The following is a 14,067-nucleotide window of genomic DNA, read 5'->3' as shown; positions in this document are numbered from 1 at the left end:
ACATACAGGTACTCAAGTCCTTCTGTTCACCTGATTTAGAATTCCTCACAATCAAATGTCGACCGCATTATCTACCAAGGGAATTCTCTTCGATTATAATCACAGCCGTATATATTCCCCCCCAAGCAGACACATCGATGGCTCTGAACAAACTTTATTTGACTCTTTGCAAACTGGAATCCACTTATCCGGAGGCAGCATTCATTGTAGCTGGGGATTTTAACAAGGCTAATCTGAAAACAAGACTCCCTAAATTTTATCAGCATATCGATTGCGCAACCAGTGCTGGAAAAACCTTGGATCACTGCTATTCTAACTTCCGCGACGCATATAAGGCCCTGCCCCGCCCTCCTTTCGGAAAAGCTGACCACGACTCCATTTTGTTGATCCCTGCCTACAGACAGAAACTAAAACAAGAAGCTCCCGCGCTGAGGTCTGTTCAACGCTGGTCCGACCAATCTGATTCCACACTCCAAGACTGCTTCCATCACGTGGACTGGGATATGTTGCGTTTTGCGTCAGACAACAACATTGACGAATACGCTGATTCGGTGAGCGAGTTCATTAGAACGTGCGTTGAAGATGTCGTTCCCATAGCAACGATTAAAACATTCCCAAACCAGAAACTGTGGATTGATGGCAGCATTCGCGTGAAACTGAAAGCCCAAACCACTGCTTTTAATCAGGGCAAGTTGACCTGAAACATGACCGAATACAAACAGTGTAACTATTCCCTCCGCAAGGCAATCAAACAAGCTAACCGTCAATATAGAGACAAAGTAGAATCTCAATTCAACGGCTCAGACACAAGAGGTATGTGGCAGGGTCTACAGTCAATCACGGATTACAAAAAGAAAACCAGCCCCGTCACGGACCAGGATGTCTTGCTCCCAGGCAGACTAAATAACTTTTTTGCCCGAGGACAATACAGTGCCACTGACACGGCCCGCAACTAAAACATGCGGACTCTCCTTCACTGCAGCCGACGTGAGGAAAACATTTAAACGTGTCAACCCTCGCAAGGCTGCAGGCCCAGACGGCATCCCCAGCCGCGCCCTCAGAGCATGCGCAGACCAGCTGGCTGGTGTGTTTACGGACATATTCAATCAATCCCTATCCCAGTCTGTTGTTCCCACATGCTTCAAGAGGGCCACCATTGTTCCTGTTCCCAAGAAAGCTAAGGTAACTGAGCTAAACGACTTCCGTCATCATGAAGTGCTTTGAGAGACTAGTCAAGGACCATATCACCTCCACCCTACCTGACACCCTAGACCCACTCCAATTTGCTTACCGCCCAAATAGGTCCACAAACGATGCAATCTCAACCACACTGCACACTGCCCTAACCCATCTGGACAAGAGGAATGTGAGAATGCTGTTCATCGACTACAGCTCGGCATTTAACACCATAGTGCCCTCCAAGCTCGTCATCAAGCTCGACCCCGCCCTGTGCAACTGGGTACTGGACTTCCTGACGGGCCGCCCCCAGGTGGTGAGGGTAGGCATCAACATTTCCACCCCGCTGATCCTCAACACTGGGGTCCCACAAGGGTGCGTTCTGAGCCCTCTCCTGTACTCCCTGTTCACCCACGACTACGTGGCCACGCACGCCTCCAACTCAATCATCAAGTTTGCGGACGACACAACAGTGGTAGGCTTGATTACCAACAACAACGAGACGGCCTACAGGGAGGAGGTGAGGGCCCTCGGAGTGTGGTGTCAGGAAAATAACCTCACACTCAACGTCAACAAAACTAAGGAGATGATTGTGGACTTCAGGAAACAGCAGAGGGAACACCCCCCTACCCACATCGATGGAACAGTAGTGGAGAGGGTAGTACGTTTTAAGTTCCTCGGCGTACACATCACAGACAAACTGAATTGGTCCACCCACACAGACAGCATCGTGAAGAAGGCGCAGCAGCGCCTCTTCAACCTCAGGAGGCTGAAGAAATTTGGCTTGTCACCAAAAGCACTCACAAACTTCTACAGATGCACAATCGAGAGCATCCTGTCGGGCTGTATCACTGCCTGGTACGGCAACTGCTCCGCCCACAACCGTAAGGCTCTCCAGAGGGTAGTGAGGTCTGCACAACGCATCACCGGGGGCAAACTACCTGCCCTCCAGGACACCTACACCACCCGATGTCACAGGAAGGCCATAAAGATCATCAAGGACAACAACCACCCGAGCCACTGCCTGTTCACCCCGCTATCATCCAGAAGGCGAGGTCAGTACAGGTGCATCAAATCTGGGACCGAGAGACTGAAAAACACTTCTATCTCAAGGCCATCAGACTGTTAAACAGCCACCACTAACATTGAGTGGCTGCTGCCAACACACTGACTCAACTCCAGCCCCTTTAATAATGGGAATTGATGGGAAATGATGTAAAATATATCACTAGCCACTTTAACAATGCTACCTAATATAATGTTTACATACCCTACATTATTCATCTCATATATATGTATATGTATATATATGTACTCTATATCATCTACTGCATCTTTATGTAATACATGTATCACTAGCCACTTTAACTATGCCACTTTGTTTACATACTCATCTCATATGTATATACTGCACTCAATACCATCTACTGTATCTTGCCTATGCCACTCTGTACCATCACTCATTCATATATCTTTATGTACATATTCTTATCCCCTTACACTTGTGTCTGTCTATAATGTAGTAGTTTTGGAATTGTTAGCTAGATTACTTGTTGGTTATTACTGCATTGTCGGAACTAGAAGCACAAGCATTTCGCTACACTCGCATTAACATCTGCTAACCATGTGTATGTGACAAATAAAATGTGATTAGATTTGATTTGATTTGAATAATTATGGTGTTGTTTCTAACTTTGTTGACTCCAAAATGGCGGATATTCCTCTAGCTGTTTTGGGTTCTGAGCGCCGTTGTCAGATTATGCTTTTTACGTAAAGTTTTTTTGAAATCTGACGTTGCATTAACTTCTTAGAACTACCCCTCTCTCCTTGTCATCAACTACACTAATTAGCATAACGCAACGGACAACAAAATCTTACTAGAAAATATTCATATTCATGAAATCACAAGTGAAATATAGTGAAACACAGTTTAGCCTTTTGTTAAGCACCCTTTCATCTCAGATTTTGAAATTATGCTTTACAGCCAAAGCAAGACAAGCATTTGTGCAAGTTTATCGATAGCCTAGCATAGCATTATGTCCAGCTAGCAGCAGGAAGCTTGGTCACAAAAATCAGAAAAGCAATCAAATTAAATCGTTTACCTTTGATGAGCTTTGGATGTTTTCACTCACGAGACTCCCAGTTAGACAGCAAATGTTCATTTTGTTCCATAAAGATTATTTTTATAGCCGAAAAACCTCCTTTTCTTGTTCACGTTTTGTTGAGAAATCCACCGGAAATTGCGGTCACGACAACGCCGAAAAAAATTACAAATTAGATCCATAATATCGACAGAAACATCGCAAACGTTTTTAATAATCATTCCTCAAGGCGTTTTTCAAATATCTATTCGATAATATATCAACCGGGACAATTGGCTTTTAACTAGGAGCGAGAGGAACAATGGCCGCCTTTGTCTATTATGCACAAATCACTCTGAGAGCCACCACCTGACCACTGATGCAATGTTGTCGTTCACGCTCATTTTTCAAAATAAAAGTCTGAAACTATGTCTAGTGACTGTAGACACATTAGGGAAGCCATAGAAAATGGATCTGGTTGATATCCCTTTCAATGGTCAATAGGGATGCATAGGAACGCAGAGGTTTCAAAATAAGAGTCACTCCCCGATTGGATTTTTCTCAGGATTTCGCCTGCAATATCAGTTCTGTTAAACTCACAGACAATATTTTTTACAATACATACATGTATTGTGTAACATGATGTCCTATGAGTGTCATCTGATGAAGATCATCAAAGGTTAGTGATTAATTTGATCTATATTTCTGCTTTTTGTGACTCCTATCTTTGGCTGGAAAAATGGCTGTGTTTTTTCGACTTGGCTATGACTTAACATAATCATATGTGGTGCTTTCGCTGTAAAGCATTTTTGAAATCGGACACGATGGGTAGATTAACAAGATGTTTATCTGTCATTTGCTGTATTGGACTTAATGTTAATGTGTGAAAGTTACATATTTCTCAAAAATATTTTTGAATTTTGTGCACTGCTTTTTCAGTGGAAAGTTGTTGAGAAAGGTTAAACCACTTAAGTGTTGCTTATTAGTATGCTTAGGGTCATTGTCCTGCTGGAAGGTGAACCTCCGTCCCAGTCTCAAATCTCTGGGAGACTGAAACAGTTTTCCCTGAAGAATTCCCAGTCTGTGCCAATGAAAAACATCCCCACAGCATGATGCTGCCACCACCATGCTTAGGAAAATATCCGGACCTTTGCCACCTAGGAAATGTGTGTCACTGGACCTTCTCAAATAAACTCTGCAAAAAAAGAAAAGTCCCTTTTTCATGACCCTGTCTTTCAAAGATAATTTGTAAAAATCCAAATAACTTCACAGATCTTCATTGTAAAGGGTTTAAACACTGTTTTCCATGCTTGTTCAATGAACCATAAACAATTAATGAATATGCACCTGTGGAACGGTCGTTAAGACACTAACAGCTTACAGACAGTAGGCAATTAAGGTCACAGTTATGAAAAATTAGGACACTTAAGAGTACTTTCTACTGACTCTGAAAAACACCAAAAGAAAGATGCCCAGGGTCCCTGCTCATCTATGTGAATGTGCCTTAGGCATGCTGCAAGGAGGCATGAGGACTGCAGATGTGGCCAGGGCAATACATTGGAATGTCCGTACTGTGATACGCTTCAGACAGCACTACAAGGAGACAGGACGCACAACTGATCGTCCTCACAGTGGCAGACCACGTGTAACAACACCTGACCAGGATCGGTGCATCCAAACATCACACCTGTAGGATAGGTACAGGATGGCAACAACAACTGCCCGAGTTACGCCAGGAATGCACAATCCCTCCATCAGTGCTCAGACTGTCCGCAATAGGCTGAGAGAGGTGGGACTGAGGGCTTGTAGGCCTGTTGTAAAGGCAGGTCCTCACCAGACATTACCGGGAACAATGTCGCCTATGGGCACAAACTCACCGTCACTGGACCAGTCACAGCATCATCGGACTGAGCTTGTTGTCATTGCAGGCAATCTCAACGCTGTTTATTCAAAGAGAGTGATGGAGAGTAACCTTACTCTTGCTGCCCTGTCTGGTGAGTGTGATCTGCCAGTCAGCCCCCCTCTCATTAGGGACATGAGGGACCAGCTGTTTGTGTTTGTTGTTTGCTCGGCTGGACTGAGCAACTAAGCCTTGTTTAGTTACAGGTGGTGCAGGCTACATGTAAGCACACAAAATATTGAGTGGCGTTATGTAACCACCCTCTATTTCTCTGGTCTCAGTCTCAGCTCATCGCTCCTGTGCGCTGCATGCCTCCCTGATAATTGCCAAGCCTTCCAGGCTGATGATGATAGTGCAGGTAGTCAATGAGGGGTGGCTTCACCTTGCTTAACGATCGGGCTTGACTGATTGCTGAGTAGCTGGTATCAGGGGCGTGTTTCTACTTGCTGCGTTCACCAGTCAGCTTTTTTCAATGTTCAGCTGCAGCATGGTTCTCCCATTGGAGCAGTCACTTTACAAAGAGAGAGTGAAAGAAAGAATAAAAGCCTGTTGGACAGTTTCTTACACACACACACACACACACACACACACACACACACACACACACACACACACACACACACACACACACACACACACACACACACACACACACACACACACACACACACACACACACACACACACATTTGACAGAGGTGTAATCGCAGTATTCCAGAGAGTTCACCAAAACTTTCTGAAAATAGCTCCTTCACCTTGCAGTAAGGGTCCGGGCTCTTAAACAGCTAATTGTGTGACAAAGATATGGTGTGAGGGTGTCAAGAGGGGCGGGGGTGCGACCCTCTTTTATGGAGTGGGGGTTGTTGATACCACATCTTTGGCCAGCTCTAATAATGTCTGCCCACTGACTAGATTGGACCGTTACTGTAGGTGCAGTCTGCCAAATGGCAAATTTCAGGAAAGACAACACAAGCTACCGCGGTCATCCCCCTCTTCAAAGGGGGAGACACTCTAGACCCAAACTGCTACAGACCTATATCTATCCTACCCTTGTTAGGGTTGCGTCAATTCAAATCTGGTATCAGGATAAATATGACATTGAGTCACCGATTGTATACTATGTATTTTTTATTAGCTAAGCAATAAGTGGTAAATGCAATTTTCGTATTAACGGGCTCTCTGTCCCACCTCGCAGGGCAAACAGAGAACTGACTTGTTCCTGACAAAGATATTATAAATATACTCTGACAGAGATAGTTCCTGCTTCCGAGCCGGCCTGTCAGAGTAGAGACTGGGCGTGTTTTAGACTCACCCAGCCTACGGGCTATATTGCATGACACAGAATCCTCATAATCCCCCTTTTACACCCCCAAGGGGTGTAACCACACCACCATACTAGGTTGCTGATGAACCCAGGAACTTATATATAATATATATAATATATGAAGTGATGCACGTCCCTTTGTTGATTAACATATATATATTAACTGGAGTTTTTCCCCTTTTGACACCCACAAGGGTGTCACTTATTATCCTTTATTTCAGCGGTCCCAACATAGTAATATGTTAATAGCATTTCATGAAAATAATACAAAGTTTATTAAACATTATTTATTTTTTTTACAGATAAAAATAGAAAAAAAATCAACAAATGATATATGCTTTTGTCTGCCCCTTTTGACACCCACAAGGGTGTCACTTACCAAAAATAGGATACAACTGTATTGTTTCTAGGCATGTTAGATATAGGATAAAACTTTGGTCATGGAAAACAGAGTAAAGCAAAGCAAAGCATTATTATAAACCATCTGGTCCTCTCAGCTTCTTCTATCCTGTACCAGGTGGGCTCCTTGCCACCCAGGGACTCTAAACCTTCACATAAGAGAGGACAAGTTATATCGTACACGTTATGTATTTAAGAAGTTATCATTCCACGACCTCACCCAGAGCAAACCAGGGGTAATCCTCAGTCAGCCCCATCCTCACCCACAGCAAACCAGGGGTCATCCTCAGTCAGCCCCATCTTTCTCCGGAAGTTAGATTCCGTATCTGCATCTCCTTCAGGAGCATCAAGCAAGGGCATCATACCTGAAGCCTGTACCACATCTGTAACAGACTTCTTCAAACAAGGTATGATGCAAGCAGCACAACACATCAATAATACAAATATAAGAATTAGGGTCAGAAATCCAGTAACCACCAGTGATGCATACTCACCAAGCCACACCCCCATTCAAGACATCCAGCCAGACTCCTCCACCCCAGCCACGCCCTTCATTTCTGCCGAAAGCTCGTCCAACCCAACCAATGCTTTTGAGATACTCCCATCAGGACTGGTATTATTAGGTATAAATGTACAACATTGTTCACCAAACATTTTTCAAACCCCTTCCTGACTGGCCAGGATCATATCCAAAGTCAATCTATTCTGCCTGGCGGTCCTGGTAGTAGCCTCCAATTGTTCGGCCATACCAGTAAGGGCAGAGCGGGTATAGTTAACAAAACGTTTTGATTATAGTATATATAATTAATCCATGAGGTCTTTTTAGCATCTACAATGGCTGGGCCAATAATGGGGAGCAGATGCCATAAACCATCATTCCTGTTTAGGGCCTGGAATTCCTGAGGAACACCCACTGGCACACCTAGTAGGTTGAAATGTATATTATCTGTTTCCTCAGACCAAGGTGCATAACGCTTATATCTGGAGTACGGGTGAGAATCATTAGGTGCTTTTCTAGTTGATCCCAGGAGCTGATTAGCTGTAACTTCAATAATGGTTAGTGGTATTATCAGACTGGCTAAAGCACACGTACCCTGCCAGTTACCTCTAAGGACAGGTGTTAAATGCCTGTTTGGGCCACACATCCACCATACATCAGCAACACCCTTAGTTTGATTCAAGCCTTTCACTGGCCCGGTGGCATTAATGGTTATGTTATTACTACAATCTGCTGCAGGCAACCGTCCATAGTCAAAACCCCTACCTGTACCAGTGATGCAACTGTAGTTACCTCCGTACGCCTTAACACCCCATGGAGCCTTTTGAGGAGGGACTTCCGGGAACACTAGAGACAGAGTCTTACAAAGGGTGGAGTTGGGTTTAACATGGTAATACACCTCCATCCTTCCCCCTTTCGCCAAGGCAATGGGATTAGTAGCCAAAACCGGCCTAGTATAACAGAATAACACAGTCCTTCCTTTGTAATGTCTTGGCAGTATATTGCATGTATGCCAACCACATATTTTCCCTACTGTCATATCCAATTTCAGTACCCAATTGGTCGCTATCTGTGATATCCTTAACATTAATTACCTGGATAGGGTTTGGTATGTTGGTGGGTGGAGGCAGGGTTGGGCCTGGAGTGGTGGAGGAGTGTGTCTGGGTCTGGATCTGGTTCGTCTGGGACCGCTGTGGTCCCGGCAGCACTTTTACAGAGAACACACCCATCGTGTCAGCCCCATTCCTTTCCAGACCAAGGGTATAGGTTCCTGCTTCAGAAAGCTTAATGGACCTAATGGTTAGTAGGATTTCATCACCTTTACAGAGTTCAACAGTGCTCCCAGGTTTTCCTTCATGAAAAACCTATCCACCTTTGTGGGATCCCCTATGCTATAAGAATACCCTCTTCTCCAATCCCAGAACTATCCCAAATTGATTATCATGTAATCCCCATACGGACACCCTCCCCCATTATACAGGTACACTGGCACCCTCCTATACACAGGTGTTAAAACCAAACACAAATATCTCAATTTCTTCCCTGCCCTGTTGGCTGAAAATATGTCCCAAATACTTAAAACATGAGTCTACCATAATTAAAACTTATCCTAGCTAATTTTCACACCACATTCATAAAAGAAAATATAATGACACTATAATGTAAATTTCACTGCCTTTTTGTATTAAATTACCTTAATATCAGTATTACAAATGACCGTAGATTCTCCATCCAAATGACTTTCCAATGAGGCTGATCAGACCACAAAGGAAAGTTACAATGGAGGTCATAAGTCATACCACCCCTCCAAAGAAGTGTTTCTTACTATATTAAACAACATTCCTTTATCAAAAAATTTAACCTATTTAATTAAGACTCAGAAAATAAAAACTTCTAATATTTCATATGTGAGTGTACCCCTTTAAGATATCATGACTCTGGGAACATGGAAATCCCCTTAAACACAAAACGTTTGCTACAAACAAAACCTAATAATTATAATAATACCCTCAAATCATTTGTTTTAAATTTCCTCAATGTTTCATGAAACTCATTCAGTCTTTAAAGGATTGTCTCCCCAAAATGCTTTATACCCTGCCATTAGACTCACACAACTGTGATAAACGTGTACTGTCCCTTTAACATAAAAAAAACTCAGCCTGCAATCCACTTTGCGGGCCTTTCATTGTTCCCCATAATGAAAACAGATTCTAATGTTAGTATACCTTAACCTCCTGTTTAATTTCAAATGGTGTTATCTGAACAATCAAACCAAAATCAATAACCGGGAATTATTGTAAAATTATATTCAGCTACTTAAAAAAAAAAAAATATTTGGAACTTTTTTCTGTAAAGTGACTCAAAGCTATAATGTACGCATTTTCCCTCTAAATGACACAACCAATTTTCTCTGTCATAATTTGAGGAACGCTATTGTGTATTCAATGTAATGACGCAGTTTTACCTTCCAACTTCCTCTACCCCAAAATGTAAATGTACCATGTACTTCGCTAAATTCATAAGAACATTTCGATGGGCACAAATCTATCGTAATTGTCTCTTCATTATTATTTAGAATTCATCAGATTTAGGTAACTGTCTCATCTTATGATTCAGCATTTTAAAATACGACTCCATGCCCAATAGGTTATTCCAGCAGATCATTTGGGAAAAACAACGTATTACATAGAAATTGCCTTTCCATTATTTTGAATGAATTAGTCTCTCAATTCAACCTAAACTGATTGTATACTATGTATTTTTTATTAGCTAAGCAATAAGTGGTAAATGCAATTTTCGTATATACGGGCTCTCTGTCCCACCTCGCAGGGCAAACAGAGAACTGACTTGTTCCTGACAAAGATATTATAAATATACTCTGACAGAGGTAGTTCCTGCTTCTGAGCCGGTAGAGACTGGGCGTGGTTTAGACTCACCCAGCCTATCGTTGATTGTTGGCGCAGAGGCTGGTCCCAGCCCCCTAAGCGCTTCAGCAGTCAGTCGTTGTAGCTGTGTAGAATATACAGTTATCAGGCACCTGGCTCCTGTTATCTAACAAAATACTGTTTGTTCTCGCAACACTACATTCTGAATGTACCCCCTCAACTCAATGCACAGTTACTGTCTTCATGTTATTCTGTATTTTTCCATCATGAGAAAGGCCCATGGCCCTGAAACTGTTAACAATGTCTCAAGTCAGCTATGTTGCATAACACATACATCCACACAAGCCAACAGCAGATAATATTCAATCACATACGGTGGGGCAAAAAAGTATTTAGTCAGCCACCAATTGTGCAAGTTCTCCCACTTAAAAAGATGAGAGAGGCCTGTAATTTTCATCATAGGTACACTTCAACTATGACAGACAAAATGAGAAAATCCAGAAAATCACATTGTAGGATTTTTAATGAATTTATTTGCAAATTATGGTGGAAAATAAGTATTTGGTCAATAACAAAAGTTTATCTCAATAATTTGTTATATACCCTTTGTTGGCATTGACAGAAGTCAAACATTTTTCTGTAAGTCTTCACAAGGTTTTTACACACTGTTGCTGGTATTTTGGCCCATTCCTCCATGCAGATCTCCTCTAGAGCAGTGATGTTTTGGGGGTGTTGCTGGGCAACACAGACTTTCAACTCCCTCCAAAGATGTTCTATGGTGTTGAGATCTGGAGACTGGCTAGGCAACTCCAGGACCTTAAAATGCTTCTTACGAAGCCACTCCTTCGTTGCCCGGGCGGTGTGTTTGGGATCATTGTCATGCTGAAAGACCCAGCCACGTTTCATCTTCAATGCCCTTGCTGATGGAAGGAGGTTTTGACTCACTGTGATTTTCTGGATTTTTTTTCTCATTTTGTCTGTCATAGTTGAAGTGTACCTATGATGAAAATTACAGGCCTCTCTCATCTTTTTAAGTGGGAGAACTTGCACAATTGGTGGCTGACTAAATACTTTTTTTCCCCACTGTACATTCACAGCTGAATAGGGAGTCATTGGAATGCAGCGCTTTCAAAACCTGGGGCACTTCCGGATTGGATTTTTCTCAGGCTTTCGCCTGCAACATCAGTTCTGTTATACTCACAGACAATATCTTTACAGTTTTGGAAACGTTAGAGTGTTTTCTATCCAAAGCTGTCAATTATATGCATATTCTAGCATCTTTTCCTGACAAAATATCCAGTTTAAAATGGGAATGTTTAAAAAAAAAAAAAAAAAAAAAACTTCCCCGTAGCACCAAGAGGCTAATTAGACTCAAGAGCCTTGGTTTCTCAAATGACTGCCTCGCCTGGTTCACCAACTACTTCTTAGACAGAGTTCAGTGTGTCAAATCGGAGGGCCTGTTGTCCGGACCTCTGGCAGTCTCTATGGGGATGCCACAGAGTTCAATTCTCAGGGCGATTCTTTTCTCTGTATACATCAATGATGTCGCTCTTGCTGCTGGTGATTCCCTGATCCACCTCTACGCAGACGACACCATTCTATATACTTCTGGCCCTTCTCTGGACACTGTGTTAACTAACCAACAGATGAGATTCAGTGCCATTACAACTCTCCTTCCGTGGCCTCCAACTGCTCTTAAATGCAAGTAAAACTAAATGCATGCTCTTCAACCGATCGCTGCCCGCATCTGCCCGCCTGTCCAGCATCACTACTCTGGACGGTTCTGACTATGTGAATATGTGGACAACTACAAATATCTAGGTGTCTGGTTAGACTGTAAACTCTCCTTCCAGACTCCATTAATCATCACCAATCCAAAATGACATCTAGAATCGGCTTCCTATTTCGCAACCAAGCATCCTTCACTCATGCTGCCAAACCTACCCTCGTAAAATTGACTATCCTACCGATCCTCGACTTCGGCGATGTCATTTACAAAATAGCCCTCCAACACTCTACTTAGCAAATTGGATGCAGTCTATCACAGTGCCATCCGTTTTGTCACCAAAGCCCCATATACTACCCACCACTGCGACCTGTATGCTCTCGTTGGCTGGCCCTCGCTTCATATTTGTCGCCAAACCCACTGGCTCCAGGTCATCTATAAGTCTTTGCTAGGTAAAGCCCTGCCTTATCTCAGCTCACTGGTCACCATAGCAGCACCCACCAGTAGCACACGCTCCAGCAGGTATATCTCACTGGTCACCCCCAAAGCCAATTACTACTTTGGCCGCCTTTCCTTCCAGTTCCCTGCTGCTAATGACTGGAACAAATTGCAAAAATCACTGAAGCTGGAGACTAATATCTCCCTCTCTAACTTTAAGCACCAGCTGTCAGAACAGCTCACAGATCATTGCACCTGTACATAGCCCATCTGTAAATAGCCCATCCAACTACCTCATCCCCATACTGTTCTTTTTTCCCCTCCTTTGCAGCCCAGTATCTCAACTTGCACGTTCATCTTCTGCACATCTACCACTCCAGTGTTTAATTGCTAAATTGTAATTATTTTGTCACTACGGCCTATTTATTGCCTTACCTCCCTTGCACACTGTATATAGACTTTTTCTATTGTGTTATTGACTGTATGTTTGTTTATTCTATGTTTAACTCTGTGTTGTTTGTGTCGCAATGCTTTTTATCTTTGTCATGACTTCTACTGAAGTCGGTCCCTCTCCTTCGGCGTTCAGCGGTCGACGTCACCGGTTTTCTAGCCATCGCCACTCCACCTTTTATTTTCCATTTGTTTTGTCTTGTTTTCATGCACACCTGGCTTACGTCTCCTCATGATTACTATGTGTATTTAGCCCTCTGTTCCCTCCATGTCTGTGCGGGGTATTGTTTATTGTTGAGGTTGGCACGCTTCCGGCTGGTTAGCGCCAGGGTTATATGTGTACCTGTGTTTTTGTGCAGCCGGTACTTTGTACTTTGTTTGTGGTACTTTGTGCTGTCTTAGTTGTTTTGGGCATTTGGTTTTGGTGACGCTGTTGCGTCCTGGTCTTACTATTTGCCTCAGTAAAGTGCTTCGTGTTCACTCATCTCTGCTCTCCTACGCATGACTTCTATGCACCAGCTACACCCACCATTGACAATTTTGGCTAGGTCACAGTTGTAAATGAGAACTTGTTCTCACCTGACCTACCTGCTTAATTAAAGGTGAAATAAAAATACATTTAAAAAAACATACAAACATACACAGGCATTTACATGCACTCGAACAAGCACACCAGTCTTGCGTCACCGATTGAAACGATACTAGCATACACCGCTAACTAGCTAGCCAGTTACGCACGCACACACATACACTGTCAGCAGCTTCTCCTCCTGCTGTCTCTGTGTCAGAGTGCAAAGTTTTTACCATGTCTTTCTCAGCTACAAACCAGCAATAAAACCACCATACAGATAGGCATTCAGAAAGTATTTCAGACCCATTTACTTTTTCCACATTTTGTTACGTTACAGCCCTATTCTAAAATGGGATTCAGTTGTTTTTCCCCTCATCAATCTACAAACAATACGCCATAATGACAAAGCAAACTGAAATATCACATTTGCATAGTAAGTTTTCAGAACCTTTACTCAGTACTATGTTGAAGCCACTTTGGCAGCGATTACAGCCTTGAGTCTTCTTGGGTACCACGCTACAAGCTTGGCACACCTGTATTTGGGGAGTTTCTCCCATTCTTCTCTGCAGATCCTTTCAAGCTCTGTCAGGTTGGGTGGGGAGCATTGATGGCCAGCTA

Source organism: Oncorhynchus clarkii, chromosome 25 (assembly GCF_045791955.1).
Source record: "Oncorhynchus clarkii lewisi isolate Uvic-CL-2024 chromosome 25, UVic_Ocla_1.0, whole genome shotgun sequence".
Classification (NCBI taxonomy): Eukaryota; Metazoa; Chordata; class Actinopteri; order Salmoniformes; family Salmonidae; genus Oncorhynchus; species Oncorhynchus clarkii.
The sequence above is the reverse complement of the archived record's forward strand: the minus strand, read 5'-3'. Positions refer to the sequence as shown.